The sequence below is a fragment of the Hyperolius riggenbachi genome, chromosome 1, assembly GCF_040937935.1.
Source record: "Hyperolius riggenbachi isolate aHypRig1 chromosome 1, aHypRig1.pri, whole genome shotgun sequence".
In the NCBI taxonomy this organism is placed as follows: Eukaryota; Metazoa; Chordata; class Amphibia; order Anura; family Hyperoliidae; genus Hyperolius; species Hyperolius riggenbachi.
In genome coordinates this window covers 120768001-120792114 of record NC_090646.1, presented here as the reverse complement: position 1 = coordinate 120792114, position 24114 = coordinate 120768001, and the positions used below count along the sequence as shown (strand labels likewise).

Genomic DNA, 24114 nt, shown 5'->3' with positions numbered 1-24114 from the left:
AGAAGAAGAAGATGAAGAAGATGAAGATGAAGAAGAAGAAGAAGATGAAGATGAAGAAGAAGAAGAAGATGAAGAAGATGAAGAAGAAGAAGATGATGATGAAGAAGAAGAAGAAGATGATGAAGAAGAAGAAGAAGAAGAAGACAATATAGAAGAAGAAGAAGAAGATATAGAAGAAGAAGATCTAGAAGAAGAAGAAGAAAGATAAAGAAGAAGAAGAACAAGTATATACAGTAACACTACTGAACAAAATTAAGGACACAACTTCTCTTTCCACCTTTTTTTTTAAAGGAACATCCCCACATAATCACTTGCTGTTGTTACTTGGAAAAAAAGATGTTTCTTGCATCATTCACCCTCAAAACAAGTGTTGGAAGCTATTTAAGGCCAATTCGAATAGTCAGCTCGAATAGTGAGCTCGAATACCGACTCGAATAGTGAGCTCGAAGTCCGAGGTCGAATCGAATAGTAAAAATTATTCGACTCGAATATTCGACTGACCTCGAATAATTTACTATTCGAATTCGACCAAACTCGAATTTTAAAAAGGGGTATTTGAGCATCACTACCCTCAAGGTCAGTAGTGAAATAACTAGGGAGTCTGTGAACTCCACACTACAAAGCTGTAAGCGCTATATACAATACATTTACAACTACACCTGTTTGCACCCATTACAACCCTACTGACACCATGCACAGGCAGTCCCCTACTTACAGACCGCTCGAGTTACGTTTCACAGATACAAACAAACTTCATATACAAAATATACAAATCATTTTTAATTACATATTAATTAAAGTACACTGTATTGTTTAAAGTGTTATAAGTAGCTTAAAGTGAACCCAAAATGAAAATTAACTGAAGAGATAAACAATTGTATTAATCCACCTACTCCTAAAATGACTATTTTATATATATCCCATCGTTTTATTTTATAGTTAAATATTTACAAAGTAGATTGAATGTTTTGTTGTCTTAGCTCAGTGGCAACCTATTAAGGACTTGATTCACTAACCGGCGCTAAGCCGGTTAGTGAGCTTTAACAGTTAATGGTCGCAAACCTGGGCATTAGGTGGTTTGCGCCCAAACATTGAATAAAGCCCCGCTCAGTGCGTTCGCAGCGCGGGTAATAGCCCTGCCCTGTAAACGTCGCAACTGGTGCGACGAAACGCTGCAGGTAATAGCCCTGCCCTGTAAATGTTACAACTGGTGCGACAAAAACGGCGCATCAGGTGCCCCTTAAGCAGCGTTTCGAGGCCACCCGATGCGCCGTTTTCGTCGCATCAGTTGCGATGTTTACAGGGCAGCGGGTGCGACGTTAACGTCGCACCGCTCACTATTACCCGTGATGCGCGCTGTGTGCGCACTGAGTGGGGCTGTGCGCGAAGTAGCTTTGAGTGACTGTTAGTGCGCGCAAAGCTACTTAGGGGGCACAAAGTGGCTTTTCACACCGGCACTAACACTTAGCGCTGGTTAGTGAATCAAGCCCTAAGTGTCTCTAAATTAAAATACATGAACTACTGACCTTTCTCTATCTCTCCCTTGCTCTCAGAAGTTGTATTCTGCCAGGAAAACTTTTATGGCTTATATTCCTGAAAAGCTACCAACAAGACAGAAGCTGTCACTTCCATGCCTGAAAATTAACTTTTCCAGGTAGCAAAATAGAACAAGTATTACAGTCTGTTAGTTATATGTTTTGTACTGTTCATACACGTTTATCTCTTCATGTCACATGTCGCCTCAGGTACACTTTAAAACACTTAAAAAGCACATTGAAAACAGCTAAAAAGCATAGTTTATACTATATGTCCAGGGTTGTCTGAAAGTGAGTCATCTACTGTGGGATGCGAAAGTTTGGGCAACCTTGTTAATTGTCATGATTTTCCTGTATAAATCGTTGGTTGTTAGATAAAAAATGTCAGTAAATATATAAGGTAGAAGACACACACAGTGATATTTGAGAAGTGAAATTAAGTTTATTGCATTTACAGAAAGTGTGCAATAATTGTTTAAATAAAATTAGGCAGGTGCATACATTTGGTCATTTTCATTTTATTGATTCCAAAACCTTTAGAACTAATTATTGGAACTCAAATTGGCTTGGTAAGCTCAGTGACCCCTGACCTACATACACAGGTGAATCCAATTATGAGAAAGAGTATTCAAGGGGGTCAGTTGTAGGTTTCCCTGATGTATACCGCAGGACTCAACTTACAAACAAATTCATTTTACAAACAATCTCTAGGAATGGAATCCATTTGTAAGTAAGAGACCGCCTTTACTGTTTCATGCCCAAGTATCATATTTCACGCAATTTGTTTATAGCCTTCCCATGAACCTGCACAGTGCAGGAAGTAAAAATGAAGACATCCTTGCACTGCCTTTGGGTTTGCTGTGGAATTATAACTAAACAATTATTACTCGTATACAAAGAGAAGACCTGCTGTTGATTTTTCTTCTTTCTACAACTGTGGGACCGATCACTCCCACTTACCACTTCCTGTCAGGCTCTTCTGCAGTGGTATGTATCAGTAATAACAGAGAAGGAGCGCATGTTGCTTTTCACCCTTTGTTCGTGCTGCAGTGCATGTTAAATTATTCCCTGAGCATACTGGGAGAACATAGGATCACAGCCATTAATTTTAAAATAGTAACAGAGATTCATAGAAGTGAGATGAGTGGGTGTGGGTGGGGCTGAAAAACATAGGAGAGAACATAGTAAAAAATAGAAAGTTGGGAGGATGCGTCTGGTCACAGTGCGGATTGCCAGGTTATGTCATCACTGGAGATGAATTGCCTGTTTGGAGACACACAAGGCTTGTAAGCTGCAGTCTTGTGGAAGAGACGGAACTGATGGGAGCTCAATGCTAAGCTGGAAATAGGATACTTACTGACTGACCAATGAATGATAGGCTCATTTTTATATTATATTAATAATATTCTTTTAATCCTTCACACTGCTGCCAACCAGTTTGTAAGGTGTATGCGATAAAATTTGTGTCTTATCAACATTTTTTTTATTGTAGTATTGGGTGGACTGAAGGGATCGGAACGACCTGCCTTCATTTCTTGGAAACTGTATTGGCAAGCTCTGAATTCTGTAAATTCTGCAAAGTTGGCATATTTCACCCACACCCTGTGCTACAAGTTGTGGGTAGTCTAAAATATTTCTCAAAACACTACAGTCAACTATTTAAACAACCCGGCCCATATGCAATTAACTTTTTTTCCTTCGTTTTTTCCTAGTTGAGATTTTCACACCCTGTCAATAAAATACTTTTTAAGCCACCAGCAAGCAAGAAAATGCTTGAAATAATTTTGATGGTACTTTTTCACCTACCTTTGGTACTTTTTCATTTGCAGAGTGCTAAAAATTCTTTTAAATACAAGATGAGAATTTAACTCCTAGGAGAAAACTCAGCAGAAAAAGTTAATTGCATACAGGTCACCATGTGTATGATCAGACGAAATTCTCACCAGAGAGCCGCATTTTGGGCTCGATTCTCTAAAGTGTGATAACTGCTATCACAGCAGTTATCACACGATCTGCAGCCCGCGCCACTTTGCGTGCGCAAAGCATTACTCCGTGTGATAAAGGAAGGTTTGCGAGCGATAGCAGTTATCACCCTTTAGAGAATCGAGCCCTTAGTCCGCATCTAGTCAAATGTCCTATAATATAATAATACCCACCGTGTTGGACTTTTCTTCAATGTGTGCTCCTAATAACGCTTTCAGGTGAACCAATTCAAAGTTATGCAGGTATAAAAAGCGCCCTGTGAGGAAGAGAACTCACCCGACTCATGTGACCACTGTTAGATTGGTCAGATATCGCATTGGGCTCTGAATGGTCTCCTTGATGGATCCTTAAAGCATACTGGTACAGACAGCCTCCTCAGTGGATAGCGGAAACCTCATAAAAGAACGCTCCAATAGCATAATTCCATTTAAAAACACGAAGACTTTATTTTTAAAATGCACGACACATGCGGCTTCTTGATTTACATGCTCAGAGGTTTGCCGGCTCTCCCCCGTTGCCTCCCGGGCAGGCTTGCAGAGTGACCAGTGCGACCAGAGTAACTTGTACCCCTGTCAGTCACCACTGTACTTGCTTGTTCATCTGTTAGGCTCCACCCGACATGTTTCGTCACATCTCGCGACTCCTCAGCGGTCTGTAGTGTGGTGGTGTAGAGAGACAAAACATAATCAAATCCATTTTATTTGCAGGCCTGCCCTCGAATAAGGGATTGATTTTGTCCTGTTACAGTATGTTACTGGACAAATTCCCTGAGAAATTCACACTGAAATGTAAAATGGTTTGGGAACTGGAGGTCCAGGAGCATACTGGAAAAGACTGCAAGGAGGCCCTTCAGGAGATTCCTCTTTTTAATGCCATGCAAAAGCCATTGCAGCTACAATTATACATAGGTCCACTATACTCCCAAACAGTTGTATCATGCTGGCCTATTGTCCTCTCCTGACTGCCCTAGATGCAAAAGGGATCATGGAGACTTAATACATATGGTTTGGAATTGCCTCAAGCTTTGCAGGTATTGGACTGCTATGTTGGATGCAGGGGCGTATCTGGGTAATATTGCGCCTATGGCAAACACTGAAATTGCCGCACCCCCCCCCCCCCCCCCCTCTTCCACCATCAGAGCCCTCTTCCCCTCTAAAAACAGCATCCTTTCTTACGTTACTGTGTTATGATTGCCTGTGTTTTTTTGGCTCTGGATATTACTGAAGTTACATTTTTTGGAAATATCTCTTCTTATTTCCTCTCTGTCCTCTTGTCTAACACTAAGCCAAGTGCACCCTATGTACATAAGTTAAGTAGCCATGTTCCCCAGTTAACAGAATGAATCCGGTCTGAGTGACAGAGAAGCACAGGGCAGGCATGGTGGTGCAGCACAGGAGCAAGTATAGCGCCCATGGTGCTGTGGCGCCCATGGCACAAGCCATGCTTGCACCCCTCTAGATACGCCTCTGGTTGGATGCAATGCATAGATTGTATCAGATCGCCATTCCAAGAACAGTTCTGTTGTGTGTACCGGGGGCCTTTGACGATGGTAGCGTGACTGAGCAAATTAGAATGGCAATTCTTCATTCCTTGTTTATTGTGCTGGAATCCTCCAGCTATGGAAAAGTGATCGGCCCCTGCAGCAGTTAGGGGACCTTGGGGCGGTTGCCCCCTTTGCCTGAACGGCAGTGCCGGCCTTCATCAGGCCCCCACATTTGCTATGTGGGTTAAACAACTTACTGATGCCCTTAAAGTGAACCCGAGGTGAAAATAAACTGATGAGATAAACAATTGTATCAATCCTCTTACTCCTAAAAATTACCTTTTTTAGATAATTCATGGGTTTATTTTATATTTTAATATTTACAAAGTAGATTGAATGATTTGTTGTCTCTGCTAAGTCGCAGCCTCTTAAGTGTCCCTGAGTGGAAATACATTTATTTATTTATTTATTGTATTTATAAAGCGCCAACATATTACGCATGAACTACTGACCTTATCCTATTTCCCTCTCTTCTCAGTAGTTGCATTCTGCCAAGAAATCTTTTATGGCTGCACTTTGCTTATTAGTAATGTTACTTATTAGTAATGTTCCGTGACCTGTTGGAGCTGCGGTTGGTGGGCCCTTGAGAAAGGGCTTTTCCTGATGTTCCTTTTCATTGAATACTTATGGGCTTTGTAACATTATGTGTTTCGCTTATACTATATTGACTGTGTCGCTGTGTTTGTATGTATATATTTCTCTGCAATTTTTCAATAAACTCAGTTTTGTTGATCAAAAAAATAATAATAAATGTTATTCTCTTGTGACCAGTCCAGGCAAATCAAGTCATTGCTACTCTGTGGAAATGATCATTTCATTCTGCATAAACTCTTCTCAAGGAGATGTCATGGAGGAATGCAATCAGTTTGATCAGGTGACCAACTTTTAAAGGACCACTGTAAGCTGAAATAAAAAAAATATTAAACTTCCCTGGGGCTTCTACAGCTCCTCTGCAGACATCCTGTGCCCGCACCGGGACATACCGATCCTCCTGTCCCCCCACCACCGCTCACTCCCGTTATCTGCGGCTGCGCGGCCGTGGCTTCATGCGTCTTACTGTTCACATGTTTGGGAGCATCCTGCGCAGGCACAGTACGAGGTTTTGCGCCTGCATAGGATGCTCCCGGGAACATGAGCGGGAGTGAGGACACACATGCCCATGGTCGCACAGACGCAGTGGCCCACGACATTAAAACCACAGATAATGGAAGTGAGCCGCAGCAGGGGACTGGAGGATCAGTATGTCGAGGAGAAGGCACAGGACATCTGTAAGGGGCCGGTAGAAGCCCCAGGTAATTTTAACTTTTTTTTTTATTCTAGCCTACAGTGGTCTTTTAAGTATCTGAATGGCCGGTCATGATCATCTGATCATGTCTGACCTCTGCTTCCTGTTTTAGCCCAAGAAGCAATAGTTAGACGTGATCACATGGTCTCGATTAAACATTCAGAAACCTATACTGTATAGCCACGTGATCAAAAAGCTTCTACACGAATTCTACTACAGCAGAATTTATGTAAAATAATTGTATCATCTTTACTCCTCAGTAGATCCTTTTGTTGGTTTTCTGTAGGCAGCATGTCTAATGGTGATAGAGCCTAATGGAGGAGGAGTGTTGTGTCTGCAAGCGTGTCTTGGACTTTTCCTGGTAGTCCAGGATGTAAGGAAGAACTGGAGAAAGCTCATTTGGCAACCCTGTCATTGAAGAGGTAAATAAAAACTCTATCATAATATTGCCCTTGTTTAACTCTCTAGTAAGGCCACATCTGGAATATGGAATTCAGTTTTGGGCACCACATTACAGGCAAGATATTGCAGTTTTAGAGCAGGTGCAGAGACAAGCAACAAAATTGATACGTGGGATGGAAGGTCTCACTTACCAAGAAAGCTTAGATAAACTGGGTTATTTAGTGTGGAGAAAAGACACCTTAGAGGAAATCTAATTAACATGTATAAATACATCAGTGGGCAATATAAAAGCTTGGCGGGTGAGCTTTTTGTCCCTAGGCTTTCACAGAGGACTAGAGGACATGATCTGCGCATGGAGGAAAAACGTTTTAGACATTTATTTAGGAAAGGGTTCTTTACAGTAAGAGTGATTATGATGTGGAATGCATTGCCACAGGAAGTAGTTATGGCAAATTCTATATCTGCATTTAAAGGGGGTTTAGATGCTTTCCTTACGTTGAAAGACATCCATGGCTATAATTACTAGGTAATGCCCAGTAGTGTTGATCCAGGGATTTTATCTGATTGCCATCTGGAGTCGGGAAGGAATTTTTTACCCTTTTGGGGCTAATTGGACCATGCCTTTCTCTTTTTCGCCTTCCTCTGGATCAACAGGGATATGTGAGAGAGCAGGCTGGTTTTGTACTTGTTTGGTTGAACTCGATGGATTTTTTCTACCCAAAAACCTATGTAAGTATGAAGAATAACAAGTGGATGCATTTTAACTCCGTACTATCCACAATAGGCACCTATAATGGGAAAATGGGTAAGAACCTCCCATTGGATAATTACAGCATGGATGATTATGTTTCCCAAAGAATGAGGTCAGCTGACTACCTGAATATACTGACTGACCAAGTTATTCCATCAGTGAATTTCTTCTTCCCTGAAGGCATGAGCATATTCCAAGATGACAATGCCGGGATTCATTGGGCTCATATTGTGAAAGTGTGGTTCAAGGAGCATATGACATCATTTTCACACATGGGCCCATATGCAATTAACCTTTTCTCCTGAGTTATCTCCTAAAAGATAATTTTCATCTTCTCTTTAAAATAACTTTTTAGCATTTCACAATTGAAAAAGTACCAAAAAGTTAGTAAAAAAGTACGATCAAAGTTATTTTGAACATTTTCTTGCTCACTGTTGGTTTAAAAGGCATTTTATGACAAGGTGTGAAAATATCACCTGGCAGAAAACTCAAGAAAAAAAGTGAATTGCATATGGGTCATGGACTGGCCACATCAGAGTCCAGACCTTAATCCCACTGAGAATCTTTAGGGTGTGTTGGAGAAGAATTTGCACAGTGGGCCAGCTTTCCCATCTTCCAAGATCTTGACAAAAAATTAATGAAACTCTGGACGGAAATAAATGTTGTGCCAATGGAGAATTTTATTGAGATTAGTTTTATCAGTTTGAAGGGGACATCAGGAAGGGGTAAATTGATAAGGATCAGGTTTAAACGCTTAAGCTGGCCATACACTAGGCCGATTCCCCGCCGATTGACAGCAGATTTGATCACTGGGATCGAATCTGCTGTCACGTCGTTCATGGTACACGCTAAATTTCGATCTATTTAGTCCCGAAATAGATCGATCCCGTCGATCGTTCCGTGCGGGAAATTACCATCGATTGCCCACGGGTATGGAGCGCGTCGCTAGCGGCGTTTGAGTGCCTGATGACCAACGCAATACAGCTGCAATACATTACCTGCTCCGCCGGCGCGACTCCCCAGGTCTTCGCTGTCTTCTCCGCTCTGGTCTGGTCTCCGGGTCCGGTATGCTTCACTGAACTTCCTGCCGAGACAGGAAGTTTAAACAGTAGAGGGCGCTCTACTGTTTAAACTTCCCCAAGACAGGAAGAAGTGAAGCATGCCGGACCCGGAGACCAGACCAGAGCGGAGAAGAAGTCAGCGGAGACCTGGGGAGTGGCGCCGGCGGAGCAGGTAATGTATGCAGGGGGGGGGGGGGGGGGGGGAGAGCGGCGGCAGCACCACCACCTCAGATCGTGAATGGTTTCATGCTGAAATCGATTCACAATCTGTTTGCAGTAAAGGCAGCCATACGATCGCTCTTTGATCAGGTATGGCTACCTTTAATGTTGTGTGTGTGTGTGTGTGTTAGGCATCAGGAATGGTTTGCATTAAGAGGGAGGTAGAAATTAGACATCAAGAAGGGATTTTGCTTTAGAAGTGTCAGCCACTAGCTGTAGAAAAACAAAGAAAGAAAATACAAAAATAACTTCACAAGACAACAAATAAGTAGGAATTGTGAAGCATAACCCCACGTTAGCACTGATTTCAGCATTGCCAGATGTAAATGGTCACATACTGTATATTAATATGATGTTCTTGAGTCCACATTCTTTTGGCCATGTAGTACAGTACTAACACAAGATAGATTTATACACTTTGCTTCAGAGATACGTCTCTTTGTTCATGTGATATTGGTCTGCTGTTACCAGTTTCCTATTAATACTTCCCAGTCAACTGAGAATGTGCAGCAGCTCGATGGTCAGAGTGATAGATGCCAACATGCTTCTAAGATATACGTCCGGTCGCTGACATTAGTTATTATTGAGTGTGACCGAATCCAATCAGTCCCTAATCTGGATGAACAATGCCTTCCATTCCTGATATGTCTTGAAGCAGTTACTTCCCTGATTTATATTCCGATGAGATTAGCTCCAACGTATGGGATATATCTCCGCTGACACATTTGGTAAGAAAACTCTCGCGCTGTGTCACGCAGATCAGAGAGAATACAGTTGAAGAATGACATACTTTTCTATCTGAGAGCCCAGCCAGAGCCTCATTTAACCCCAATGAACTGCAGAGCACCCTGGGAACAAATCTTGTAGCAAGTTCAAAGCTCAGATAGGCTTGTTTCACTTAGGCAGAATAATAAGAGCTCCCAAAGGATTGGGAGGAGAGCATGACCCAACATCATCCATTATTGTTTACCGTCCAGGCCCAGTGCATTGTGATTTAGCTATGGGAATGCTATGGTCAGGAATTTTCAGTTTTTTCCTGATAGCTCACATGTTTTCCCAGGCAATATGTATTGTGGTTTAAATCATGTGCAACGCTCATGCAGAGGCATATCTGAAGGAATATAAACCAGTGGTCCATTATATCCTCCTATCTAACTGCAGTGTAACTTTCCTAAAACAGAAGATATTGCTCCCTTCTACCAGTGCTATAAAGGGGAACTCTGCTTGTCAGAAACCATTAGTTAAAAGTCAATCACACAGAATGAAATAACAGCACCCTTTCTATCCCCTGCAGCTCTTGAGCGCTTTGAGTCCGACAGGAGAAAAGCGCTATACAAATGTTCAGATTATTATTATTATTATTATTATTATTATTATCACATCTGTGCCAGTTTCCTGCATCCATTGGCCTATGGCACACAGGTGCCATGTAGAAGAGTTAGTTGTTATTATGCATGAATATAGTGCTGACCACACTGGTCTGATCTTTCTGAGTGTAGCCACAGGGACAGCTAACTGGGTCACTGGCCAGCCATGTTGCCGCCAAAGCCCCAGGGGACTCTCTGTCTCTTTCTTTCTTTCTTTCTTTCTTTCTTTCTTTCTTTCTTTCTTTCTTTCTTTCTTTCTTTCTTTCTTTCTTTCTTTCTTTCTTTCTTTCTTTCTTTCTCTCTCTCTCTCTCTCTCTCTCTCTCTCTCTCTCTCTCTCTCTCTCTCTCTCTCTCTCTCTCTCTCTCTCTCTCTCTCTCTCTCTCTCTCTCTTTCTTCCTCTCTCTCCTACCCTTCCTTAGGATATTCTGGGGGACATCCAAATCACTGCAAGCTGTTGATCATGGCAGAGAATGCAACAGCTCCACTCACATAGCACTCAGATGACCTCTTGGGACGTTCTTCACTATTTTCTATGATCTATGTTCTGTGGCTGGATAGTGTACTGGTTAAGGGATCTGCCTCTTACACATGGGGACCAGGGCTAGAATCTTGGCTCTTCCTGTTCAGCAAGCTAGCACCTATTCAGTGAGGAGACCTTGGGCAAGACTCCCTAACGCTGCTACTGCCTATAGAGTGCCAATAGTGGCTACAGCTCTGGCACTTTGAGTCAGTCAGGAGAAAAGCGCAATATAAATGTTCTTTGTTTTGTCTATTATGTATGTGCCAAAGAAAATTCTGGGTATAACCCCCATTGTGCTTGGTGAAATAAAGAAATGATGATTCCTATAGCTATCAGTTTGAGGCCAAGTTCATAGTGACCATTGGATTGGGTACCCTGTGACAGCAGAAATGTAACACTATGGATCGGGATAGTGGCACTGCGTGTTATGCTTGCATTAGGTTGGGTACAGTGAAGCATACAGTTAATAAAAAGTATACTTCACTCCTGCTGTGACAAACTGCATGCGGAGTGTTACCAAACCGCAACCCGTTATACCGCAAGGCAACCTCTGTACTGTGAACGTTGCATAGGTGGTGCACTGCAGTGTGGTAAGCTGCAGTACAACATAGCTATTACATTGCACCGCAATGCATCACTGTGAATGTGGCCTTACAGATTTGTATTGTTTCTTTTTCAGCTACATTACCATTATCTTTTAATACTGTCTGAATGAAGATAACATGTGCAAATATTTTAAGAAAGAAGACAAATACAGTACATGTAGTGAATATACCGTATTTTCCGCCATAAAAGATGCTCTGGAAAATATAAGACGCACCAGGGTTTAGAGGACAAAAACCAGGGAAAAAATATATATACTAAACCACCCTGTAAGGAAACGCGGAAAGGCCGCCGTCTCTCGAAGTGAGGCGGCTGTTTCCGCGTCCAGCATGGCGTCACAACGCGGAAAAAACGCCGCATGCCGCATAGGCAGTGCGGCGGAATCTGCATTGGTAACGGCGGAGTCCGCATCAGAGGCGGCCCCCGCACTAGATACATTGCATGACAGTACTGGTGTGGCTGGGACTGATAGTCCACCAAGATTCAGACTTACACGCGCGCGAGCACAGAGGCAGAGTTTAAATAGCAGTTAGAAGGGAGTCAGCTGACCAGCTGGGTCAGCTGACAAATTCCACTGCTCCCATTGGACCAGCAATTAGGGAGGTCCTGGAAAGGTCCTAGAGTATATATACTGCTGGTTGTTTACTTGCTCTTTGTCTGGCGTGCGATCACATTCGTGGGACCACCCAGATCCGTAGTCAGATCCGTTAGTGTGCCGGGACCAGCTGGAGCTGTAATCCTACACTAAGCTAGATTCTGTTGATAGCTTAAAGTACTAGTTTGATTGTGATTATCTGTTATGACCTTTGCCTGCCTTGACTATCCTTCCGAACTCTGATCTTGTACCTCAATATTTCTGTCACTCTGTTGCCGACCCCCGGCTCGTTTCTAGACTCCGCCTCAGCCTCCTGATTCTGTACCTCGATATTTCTGATACCCTGTTGCCGAACCCTGCTTGTACTTAGACTCCGCCTTTGTTTCCTGACCTTGTACTTTATCTGTCTGTGTGTGTACGACCTGGCTTGTCCGACCTCGAGAACCGACCTTACCGTTAGAGGCGGTTCCTCGCTCTGTTAGCGACCCTTCCTCCTGAGGGTCACTTCCAGACATCCTTCCTACTGTCAGTCTGACTCCTCCCGTCTTGGAGAGCTCAGGTCTGCGGAAGGAATCTGTGCAGTACTCCTTGCTGCACTGAGGCCTAATCCTCAAAGTGTTACTGTTACACCAAACACTACACTCTACTCAGGTGAACAGAGGTTAGCTATTATATCGGATTATCGGTGAGACTGCAGATCACTTATAATCTGGTATATATCTGTATTCCCAGTGATACTGCAGATCACCGGTAATCAGATACGCTCTGTGCTCACCGATCGTTACAGAACGCCAGACCAAAAATGCAAATGGACGCACACACTGACCGTCTGGGCGCACTTGCCACGTCGGTGGAAAACATCAACCAAGTGCTGGGTAGCCACAAGACTATGATTGATGTCCTATCAGGCTCTGTGCGAACCCTCCAGACATCAGTTGATTCAGTGCGATCCCCTCCTAGTGCTGACATACGTATGCCCGTACCAGATAAATTTTCCGGCCACAAGTCTGACTTTCGGAATTTTAAGAGTAGAGTGTTATCGTACTTCGAGTTGAGACCCCGATCTTCGGGGACTGAGACCCAACGGGTCACCTTTATTAAAACTTTGCTGACTGGTGACTCCCAGTCATGGGCATACAACCTGCCTCCTACCGATACTGCTCTGACCTCGGTAGAGGAATTCTTTAAGGCCATGACCGTAATTTACGACGACCCTGACCTTGCGGCAACCTCTGAGCGGAAGCTCAAACTTTTGCGGCAAGACAGGGGTTCAGTCGAGGATTACGCGGCAGAATTTCGCAGATGGTCAGTCACGGCCAGATTTGATAATTTTGCCCTCATGGTTTACTTCTTGTCTGGGTTGTCGGAGGAGGTCTCCGATTTAATGCTAACCTTGCCCGAGCCCAGGACAGTCGATGAGGCCATCACATCGGCCATTCGAGTCGACCGTCGATTACGCCAACAGAGGCAGATTCGGGGCAGTCACCGTGCCAGCTTAACATCATATGTGGCACCCTCCGCTGCACCCTTAGTAACGCCATCTCCGTCTGTCTCATCTCCTCCGGCCTTGCCTCCACCCGAACCAATGCAGATTGGTTGTTCGAAATTGACCCAGGTGGAGCGAAGGCGGAGAATGACGGATCAACTGCCCGAACAAGTCGGGAAACGAATTTGCCTAGGAGTAGTGGGGGGTGACACCCTAGGCACGCCACTTGCACCCCTTAAAGAAAAGAAATTGCTTCTCCCTTGTACAGTTACATGGGAGAAGAAATCTGTGGCCACTGAGGCTTTCATTGACTCAGGCTCAGCGGCCAATTTTATGAACTTTAAGTTTGCTCAGGAGTTGGGTATTCCGCTCACTCCTGTGACACCCCCCATTCAGGTCACGGCAGTAGACGATTCCCCTCTACAACGGAATCGTGCTCTGTCACAGACCCCGGAGGTGAAGGTCACCATTGGGGTACTGCATGGGGAACAATTATCGTTTTTTGTACTGCACATGTCTACCTCAACTATTATCCTAGGCATGCCGTGGTTGCAACTTCATTCACCTCAAATAGACTGGGCCACGGGTCAGTTAACCACTTGGTCACCTCGTTGTTTTCAGCGGTGTTTGGGGAAGTTGACCTTGGGGCAAACCAGATTTCAGGTGGAAGGGGTACCAGATCAGTATTCTGAATTTTCCGACGTGTTCTGTCCCAAGGCAGCTGATAAATTGCCCCCACATCGTCCTTTTGATTGTCCCATTGATCTCCGTTCAGGTTGTGTTCCCCCCCGGGGTCACTTGTACAATCTATCAGGGCCCGAAAAATTGGCCATGCAGGAGTACATCCGTGAAAATTTGGCCAAGGGTTTCATTCGCCCGTCCCGGTCACCTGCTGGAGCAGGGTTCTTTTTTGTCAAAAAGAAAGACGGAGGCCTGCGACCCTGCATCAATTATCGCGGTCTCAACAAGATTACTATAAAGAATCGCTATCCGTTGCCACTGATAGATGATTTGTTCACTCAGGTTACTGACGCTAAGATTTTTTCTAAGCTAGATTTGCGGGGCGCGTACAATCTGATACGTATAAGAAGGGGCGATGAGTGGAAGACGGCCTTTAATACACCAGTCGGGCATTATGAGTACCTGGTGATGCCTTTCGGGTTATGTAATGCTCCGGCCGTTTTTCAGGAACTCATTAACGAGGTATTCCGGGAGGTGTTGGGGAAATTTGTACTAGTTTATCTTGATGATATTCTTATCTTCTCCAACAACCTCACTGAACATAGAAACCATGTGAGGTTTGTGTTAAATCAGTTAAGGCAGAACTCGTTATACGCAAAGCTTGAGAAGTGCATCTTCGAAGTAACATCTGTCGCGTTCTTGGGGTACATAATTTCCACCACAGGCCTGTCTATGGATCCTGCCAAGGTCTCCGCTGTTCTGGAGTGGCCACAGCCGGTTGGGTTGAAATCCCTTCAGCGCTTTCTTGGCTTCGCCAACTACTATAGACGGTTTATAAAGGGGTACTCCACGGTCATTGCTCCCCTTACCTGCCTCACTAAGAAGGGGGCAGATACCACTCACTGGTCTCCTGAGGCTTTACATGCTTTTGCCACCCTGAAGGGCCTATTCTGTTCAGCACCCATCCTCAGACATGTGGATGCCTCTTTCCCGTTCATTGTGGAGGTGGATGCCTCGGAGGTTGGGGTGGGGGCTGTGCTGTCTCAGCGGTCAGGCTTGCAGGGTAGAATGCACCCGTGTGCGTATTTCTCTCGCAGGTTCTCCCCTGCAGAGAGGAATTACGATATTGGCAACAGGGAGCTCTTGGCCATCAAATTGGCTTTCGAGGAATGGCGACACTGGTTAGAGGGAGCTGAGCATACCATCACGGTTTACACCGATCACAAAAACCTAGAGTACATCGAGGGGGCTAAGAGGTTGAGCCCTCGCCAGGCTCGATGGTCGTTGTTCTTCTCCAGGTTTAGTTTCATGCCTTACACCCCGAGAAACCTGGTGGGAGTTGTCCGGAGTCCACTCCTCGGGGGGGTACTGTAAGGAAACGCGGAAAGGCAGCCGTCTCTCGAAGTGAGGCGGCTGTTTCCGCGTCCAGCATGGCGTCACAACGCGGAAAAAACACCGCATGCCGCATAGGCAGTGCGGCGGAATCCGCATTGGTAACGGCGGAGTCCGCATCAGAGGCGGCCCCCGCACTAGATACATTGCATGACAGTACTGGTGTGGCTGGGACTGATAGTCCACCAAGATTCAGACTTACACGCGCGCGAGCACAGAGGCAGAGTTTAAATAGCAGTTAGAAGGGAGTCGGCTGACCAGCTGGGTCAGCTGACAAATTCCACTGCTCCCATTGGACCAGCAATTAGGGAGGTCCTGGAAAGGTCCTAGAGTATATATACTGCTGGTTGTTCACTTGCTCTTTGTCTGGCGTGCGATCACATTCGTGGGAGCACCCAGATCCGTAGTCAGATCCGTTAGTGTGCCGGGACCAGCTGGAGCTGTAATCCTACACTAAGCTAGATTCTGTTGATAGCTTAAAGTACTAGTTTGATTGTGATTATCTGTTATGACCTTTGCCTGCCTTGACTATCCTTCCGAACTCTGATCTTGTACCTCGATATTTCTGTCACTCTGTTGCCGACCCCCGGCTCGTTTCTAGACTCCGCCTCAGCCTCCTGATTCTGTACCTCGATATTTCTGATACCCTGTTGCCGAACCCTGCTTGTACTTAGACTCCGCCTTTGTCTCCTGATCTTGTACTTTATCTGCCTGTGTGTGTACGACCTGGCTTGTCCGACCTCGAGAACCGACCTTAACGTTAGAGGCGGTTCCTCGCTCTGTTAGCGACCCTTCCTCCTGAGGGTCACTTCCAGACATCCTTCCTACTGTCAGTCTGACTCCTCCCGTCTTGGAGAGCTCAGGTCTGCGGAAGGAATCTGTGCAGTACTCCTTGCTGCACTGAGGCCTAATCCTCAAAGTGTTACTGTTACACCAAACACTACACTCTACTCAGGTGAACAGAGGTTAGCTAGTATATCGGATTATCGGTGAGACTGCAGATCACTTATAATCTGGTATATATCTGTATTCCCAGTGATACTGCAGATCACCGGTAATCAGATACTCTCTGTGCTTACCGATCGTTACACACCCATGGTCCTGGAGCATCTTGTACATGTTCTCTCCCAGATGGTGTCCTCCTGTGTCCCCATGTGTCCTCCTATATCCCCCATGTGTCCCCCTGTGTCTCCCATGTGTCCCCATGTGCCCCTATGTCTCCCCATGTGTCCTCATGTATCCCCTATGTGTCTTCCTGTGTCTCCAATGGGTCCTCCTGCATCCCCTATGGGCCCTCCTGTGTCCCCTTCTGTTTGTTCCCCTTCCCCTGGGTGCCTACCTCCCTCCCCCATGTGTCTCCTGGCCCCCGGGTGTAATTGAATAGCAGCAGCATTGCCTTCGCCATGCTCCTGCGATGATTGCAGACCTCTGCACTCCCCCTGTTAGCCTCCTCTCCCTCCCTCTTGTGTCTCTGCCCCCCCCCCAGGATGTTGCAGTGAGTAGCAGCAGGTGGCAGCTTCCCTTCACAATGTGCCTGAGCCGACTGCAGAGATCCATCTCCCCTGCACTTCTCATTCTAGTGAGCAGCTTGAACTGTGCGTCATCAGATGAAGCCGCTCGCTAAAGCGAGAATTGCAAGACAGATGGATGTCTGCAGTCATCACAGGCACATTGCGAAGGGAAGCTCCCACCAGCCACTACTCACTGCAACACCCGGGGGGGAGGGGGGGTGGGGGCAGAGACACAAGAGGGAGGAAGAGGAGGCTAGGGGAGGGAGAGTGGAGGTGTTCAATCGTCATGGGAGCATGGCAAAGGTAAATTGCCTCTATTCACATTACACCTGAGGGGGGGGGGGGGGGGGAGAAGGTTCAGGTGACACAAGGGGGAGGGAGGATGGCAAACGGGGGGGGGGGGGGGGCAGGCACACAAAGGCAGGAAATCCCCGAGGTGGCAGCGGGTCGGCAGTTCATATCAGCAGGCATTCGTAAGTCGTGCGCCTTGTCGTATAAGATGCAGGGACTTTTTCAATTGGGGGGGAGTGTGGCTTATATGGGGGAAAATACAGTACTTTTTCACATGACTTTGTATAGGTGTGTATACGTCACCCACCAGGAAATAGGACATCGGCCGGGAGCGGGGGTTAAGCGTGGCTTAACACTCACCTGATTGCCGCTTCCAGTGTTGCATCTCCATGGCAACAGGGCCACGCTGTCAGGACTAGAGATGTCGCGAACCTCCGATTTTCGGTTCACGAACACCGTTCGCGAACTTCCGCGGAAGGTTCAGTTCGCATAAACGTTCGCGAACCGCAATAGACTTCAATGGGGAGGCGAATTTTGCAAACTAGAAAAAATTATGCTGGCCACAAAAGTGATGGAAAAGATGTTTCAAGGGGTCTAACGCCTGGAGGGGGGCATGGTGGAGTGGGATACATGCCCAAAGTCCCGGGGAAAAAAAATCTGGATTTTACACAAAGCAGCGTTTTAAGGGCAGAAATCACATTGAATGCTAAATTGCAGGCCTAAAGTGCTTTCAAACATCTTGCATGTGTATACATCAATCAGGTAGTGTAATTAAGGTACTGCTTCACACTGACACACCAAACTCACTGTGTAACGCACCGCAAACAGCTGTTTGTGTAGTGACGGTCGTGCTGGACTGGTGCGCAACATGGCCAGAGTGCAGGCTGTGGCAGTTTTCCAGCCCATATGGTCGCCAGGCTGTGGTAGCTCAATGATAGACCAACAGTGACTGTCAAGCTGATCAAATTTGGTCTGTCCACAATGAAGCAACGATTTTATTATCTTCTTGTATGTAGGTAGGCATAGGTAGGAGTCCCAGTATAGGTAGGTAGGTAGGCATAGGTAGGAGTTCCAGTAGTTAGCTAGGCATAGGTAGGAGACCCAGTATAGGTAGGTAGGCATAGGTAGGAGTCCCAGTATAGGTAGGTAGGCATAGGTAGGTGCCTCAGTTGTTAGCTAGGCATAGGTAGGAGACCCAGTATAGGTAGGTAGGCATAGGTAGGTGTCCCAGTAGTTAGCTAGGCATAGGTAGGAGACCCAGTATAGGTAGGTAAGCATAGGTAGGAGTCCCAGTATAGGTAGGTAGGCATAGGTAGGTGCCTCAGTAGTTAGCTAGGCATAGGTAGGAGACCCAGTATAGGTAGGTAAGCATAGGTAGGAGTCCCACTATAGGTAGGTAGGTGCCTCAGTAGTTAGCTAGGCATAGGTAGGAGACCCAGTATAGGTAGGTAAACATAGGTAGGTGTCCCAGTAGTTAGCTAGGCATAGGTAGGAGTCCCAGTATAGGTAGGTAGGCATAGGTATGTCCCCTAGTATAGGTAGGTAGGTAGGTGTCCCCGTATAGGTAAGTAGGTGCCCCAGTAGTTAGGTAGGCATAGGTAGGTGTCCCAGTATAGATAGTTAGGCAGGACCTGGCTGGCACAGTAATAACAATTACCAAGGTCCAGCTGCAACAGATAGGGCTGTATAATGTCAGTGTCAGTGAGCAACACACAAAAAATAAGCACATCAGGAAAACATTAGAGCTCTCAAAAGAGCTGTTGAGGGGTGCTATTTTAGCAATAACAATCAGCCAGGAGCAAGCCAAGAGCCTAACTAATCTTTCCCTAGGAGAAAAAATCTGCAGCAGCTCTCCCTAGTCTGTCTATTTGCAGCAGGCACATGAGTGAGTGTCATGGCCAGCAAGCCTGCCTTATATAAGGGGGGGGGGCTCCAGGGCTTAGTGTAGCCTGAATGGCTACAATGTGCCTGCTGACTGTGATGCAGAGGGTCAAAGTTGACCCTCATAGTGCATTATGGGGCGAATCGAACTTCCGCAAAAGTTCGCATGGTCCTGGCGAACGCGAACCCCCAAAGTTCGCCTGGAACCGTTCGCAGGTGAACCGTTCGTGACATCTCTAGTCAGGACATGAGGAGATGGAATAGTCCAAAATCTTTTACATCTGTCTGCTTTTTACTACCTACTGTAAGTGGCAGCAGCATAGAAAAAAAAATTATTTATAGTGCATTCTACTCTGGGCGGAAATGCACATTTTATATGTAGGTATGTATTTAAAATTTTTCCTTGATAAGTATTAATACTTTTGATCACATAGAACTGATCTATTTATGGAGAAGGTTTTTTCCATAATAGTGCCCCACCACCGTGTTATGCGTTTAGCGCGCAATGTAAGGCGCCTGAAGGTTTGCACGAGTAAACATTTAGGTACGCGCGCTAACAAAGGTTGTCAGGCGCACTTTGCTGCGTTAGCGCGTGCAAGTTACATTGCGCACCAAACGCATAGCACGGTTGTGCTATGCTTTAGCACGCTTTTGTTAACCAAGCCCAATGAGAGATGATCATTGATCAATTGTTTTTAGGTTTAAAACAGGAAGAAGTGATATATGATCACATGATTGCAACCATCCAATTAGACAATTAATAATAAATCACCTGATCAGAAGCTTTTCCGGAAGAAGGAAATTTGGGCACCCAACAACTAATGGAAGATTTGGGCACCCCATAGGCGCTAATGCAAATATCGGCTATTAGGCGACCAAAGCAGAAATTTGGGTGCACAATCTGAAAATTACAACATTATAGTTTTTTAAATTTTTTATCATTTTGACAATTAGAATGTTATGGTATTATTATTAGTATTAATAATTATCATTTTGACATTTATTGTTTTGAACAATTTAAGGTTAAGAAGGGGAGTTTTAGGGTTAGGCATCAGGAAGGGGGTTTTAGGGTTAGGCGTCAGGAAGGGGGTTTTTGGGTTGGGCATCAGGAAGAGAGGTTTTAAGGTTAGGCGTCAGGTAGGGGGTTTTAGGGTTAGGATTCAGGAAGGGTGGATTTAGGGTTAGGCGTCAGGAAGGGGGTTTTAGGGTTAGGCATCAGGAAGGGGGGTTTTAGGGTTAGGCATCAGGAAGAGAGGTTTTAGGGTTAGGCATCAATAAGGGTGGTTTTAGAGTTAGGCATCAGGAAGGGTGGTTTTAGGGTTAGGCGTCAGGAAGGGGGTTTTAGGGTTAGGCGTCAGGAAGGGAGGTTTTAGGGTTAGGCGTCAGGAAGGGAGGTTTTAGGGTTAGGCATCAGGAAGGGAGGTTTTAGGGTTAGGCATCAATAAGGGTGGTTTTAGGGTTAGGCATCAGGAAGGGTGGTTTTAGGGTTAGGCATCAGGAAGGGAGGTCTTAGGATTAGGCGTCAGGAAGGGAGGTTTTAGGGTTAGGCGTCAGGAAGGGAGGTTTTAGGGTTAGGCGTCAGGAAGGGAGGTTTTAGGGTTAGGCCTCATGAAGGGAGGTTTTAGGGATAGGCATCATGAAGGGAGGTCTTAGGGTTAGGCGTCAGGAAGGGTGGATTTAGGGATAGGCGTCAGGAAGGGAGGTTTTAGGGTTAGGCGTCAGGAAGGGAGGTTTTAGGGTTAGGCCTCATGAAAGGAGGTTTTAGGGATAGGCATCATGAAGGGAGGTCTTAGGGTTAGGCGTCAGGAAGGGTGGATTTAGGGTTAGGCATCAGGAAGGGTGGTTTTAGAGTTGGGCATCAGAGTGGGGAGGATTCTGTGTGAGTGTAGGGTTAGGTTAAGTAGTAAAATATTGTTAATGTATACCAATATTTTATTACAATGATTTACACTATTTACACTTTGAAAACAAAGAATATCTGTAGATATTAACAATAATTAACGTAAGTGGGAGCCCATTTTTCATCGCACCCTTATTTCATATACGCTCTTCACCATGAATTCTGCTTAAAGTTAACGTTTGTAAAATAATCTGATTGTCTCCTATCTGAGCTGGGTCCACAACCAAAGTAACATTACTGCTGGAGTTGTGCTGTAACTGCTACCATTTAATTTGCTGGTGTGATTCCTGATTCTGATTCTGAACATGAATTGTAACATGTTTATACATAATAACTCATAAAAACATACTGCTACACTTTAGCACTTTAGCTGTTTAGTGCTTCTCATAGATTCTGGACAAGATTGCTGTTTATTGTAGCTGAAAACAAGTTAAGAAGTGTGGCGAATTATAAAAAAAAAAAAAAAAGAGAGAGAGATAGAATGACAGTCATTGATGTGCCCATTTCTAGGCTGCACGCATAGCCGGTGGTTTTGTTTTTGGAGATATGCCAATGTCCCACACATGCCGCTCTCGCTATGTGCAGTGTCAGCCCGGTGACATCACTGACAGCAGGCAGGAAATGACAGATTTCTAGGGAATAGCTTCTGCATTACATGTAGCGTGCGGTGTGATTGACAGCCTCTGTTACATGAACACACTCACATGACAGAACACCTGGCTCTCTGCTGCTGCTTCTCATTATGTCATTAAATAATCCTTGTTTTGATGATTTGCTGACTACGTATTTCTGAAGGTAGGGCTGATGTTTACAAGCAGGAGAGCTACAGGATGTTATTATTGGAAACCATTGAGATTCGTGCTATCAATTGTTTTAAAGGAGAACTGTAGTGAGAGGTATATGGAGGCTGCCATATTTATTTCTATTTAAGCAATACCAGTTACCTGGCTATCCTGCTGATCCTCTGCCTCTAATACTTTCAGCCATAGGCCCTGAACAAGCAAGCAGCAGATCAGGTGTTTCTGACAATTTTGAAAGTTCTGAAAAGATTAGCTGCATGCTTGTTTCTGGTGTGATTCAAACACTACTTCAAACAAATAGATCAGCAGGGCTGCCAGGCAACTGGTATTGCTTAAAAGGAAATAAATATGGCAACCTCTCACTACAGTTCTCCTTTAATGTTAGTTCGATCCATTTTATAATTCTAGTTAACACCTAATCCCAGTGTGTTTTGATTTAAAGGGAACCTTAAAAAGAGGAACTTTCGCGAAAATCTTAAAATTTAAAACACATACAAATATGAAGTACATTTCTTCCAGAGTAAAATGAGCCATACATTAACTTTCTTCTATGTTGCTGTCACTTACAGTAGGTAGTAGAAATCTGACATTACCGACAGGTTTTGGGTTAGTCCATCTCTTCATGGGGAATTCTCAGTATGGCTTTTATTCTTTATAAAGACACTACCTGAATATTATTTATACAACGATGCTGGCCAGCCTCCCTGCTCGCTACATACTTTTTGGCAGTTGGACGGAGCAACTGCCATTCACTAAGTGCTTTTAAAAATAAAGAAAACCCTGAGAATCTCCCCTTGAGTAGATGGGCTAGTCCAAAATCTGTCGGTAATGTCAGATTTCTACTACTTACTGTAAGTGACAGCAACATAGGAGAAAAGTAATTTATGGCTCATTTTACTCTGGAAGAAACGTACTTTGTATGTGTTTACATGTATTTTAAATTTTAAGATTTTTAGAGGTCCTTTAAGTGACATCCATGTGACATGATGAGATAAACATGTGTATGTACTGTGCCAAGCACACAAATGTTATGCTTTTCTTCTTTCTCTGCCTGAAAGAGTTAATATTCTACTATGCAACTGACAGTTTTTCTCCAGTCGGGACCCAGTTGGACTTCTGATAAGGTATTACATACATAAAATACCTTGCTCTGGTAAGACCAGTTCTCTGTCTGGAGAGGATAGATAAAAAAAAGGTAAATAATATATCTATGTGAGCACTCATTTGAGACACAGAGACAGAATGTTACATTCAGCTGAGATTAAACAATAAATATGTTTTTTTAAACAGTTTTATACATAACATAAAACTGTGGGATATCTAAAAGTCATTTTTAGGAGTCGGAGGATAGATACAATAGTGTGTTGTCTCCTCACTTTGTTTTCACTTAAAGGAAGCCAGAGACGGTAATAAAGAAAGAATTGATATTTACCCAGGGCTTCCTCCAGCCCTGGGTAAGTATAGATTATTTCTTTATTACTGTCTCTGGTACACTTTACCAGCCTTTCCTGACATTGTGCTGGGGTATAGTTCCACGTGTTGCATCTTTAAAGGGAACCCGAAGTGAGAAGGATATGGAGGCTGACATATTTATTTATTTTAAACTACTTACTTTTACTATCAGTTCATAGATCTTGCCTTACCCTGTTTCGGGCAGACAGTCCCTGTTTCAGAACTGATTCCTTCTCTCCCTCTTTCTTCTTTATTTTACCTTCTTTCTTCCTTCTTTGTTCCTCTTTCAGGACTAATGTACTGATCTAAATAAATATATATTTTTTCTACTGAAAAAATGTACTTAATGTACTCTAAACTTTATTTCTATCCTCTAAATTGATATATTGTCTTATTTTCAAAGATTAATATGAATATAAATATGTTTGTATTATAAAACTATGTCTTTTGCTTTTTGAATTTTTTTGTGATATCATGACTAGGGGTGTGTCAGGGGCGTGATTAGAGGTGTGTCAGGGTTGTGATTAGAGGTGTGTCAGGGGTGTGATTAGAGGTGTGTCAGGGGCGTGATTAGAGGTGTGTCAGGGGTGTGATTAGAGGAGTGTCAGGGGCGTGATTAGAGGTGTGTCAGGGGTGTGATTAGAGGTGTGTCAGGGGTGTGATTAGAGGTGTGTCAGGGGCGTGTCTTAAAGTGTCCCTCTTTCTTATCTCAGAAAGTTGAAAGGCATGTCAGCTGCCTGGGTGTCCTGATCCTCTGCCTCTAATACTTTTAGCCACAGACCCTGAACAAGCATATGCAGATTAGGTGTTTCTGACTGATTAGCCGCATGCTTGTTTCAGGAGTGTGGTTCAGAC

At 44.6% G+C, this 24114-nt stretch overlaps 1 long non-coding RNA gene across 3 annotated transcripts in view; it reads left to right on the top strand.

The window, feature by feature from the left end:
- LOC137546070 (uncharacterized) overlaps positions 1 to 24114 on the top strand; it is a 55454-nt gene that overhangs the window by 15729 nt on the left and 15611 nt on the right. For 2 of the 3 annotated variants that reach the window (XR_011026172.1, XR_011026166.1), the window contains exon 2: positions 6633 to 6768. This is a non-coding gene — a long non-coding RNA (uncharacterized lncRNA). Of the gene's footprint in view, positions 1 to 1553; positions 1655 to 6632; positions 6769 to 24114 lie in introns of all 3 variants that reach the window. The other variant, XR_011026173.1, reaches the window with a different exon arrangement.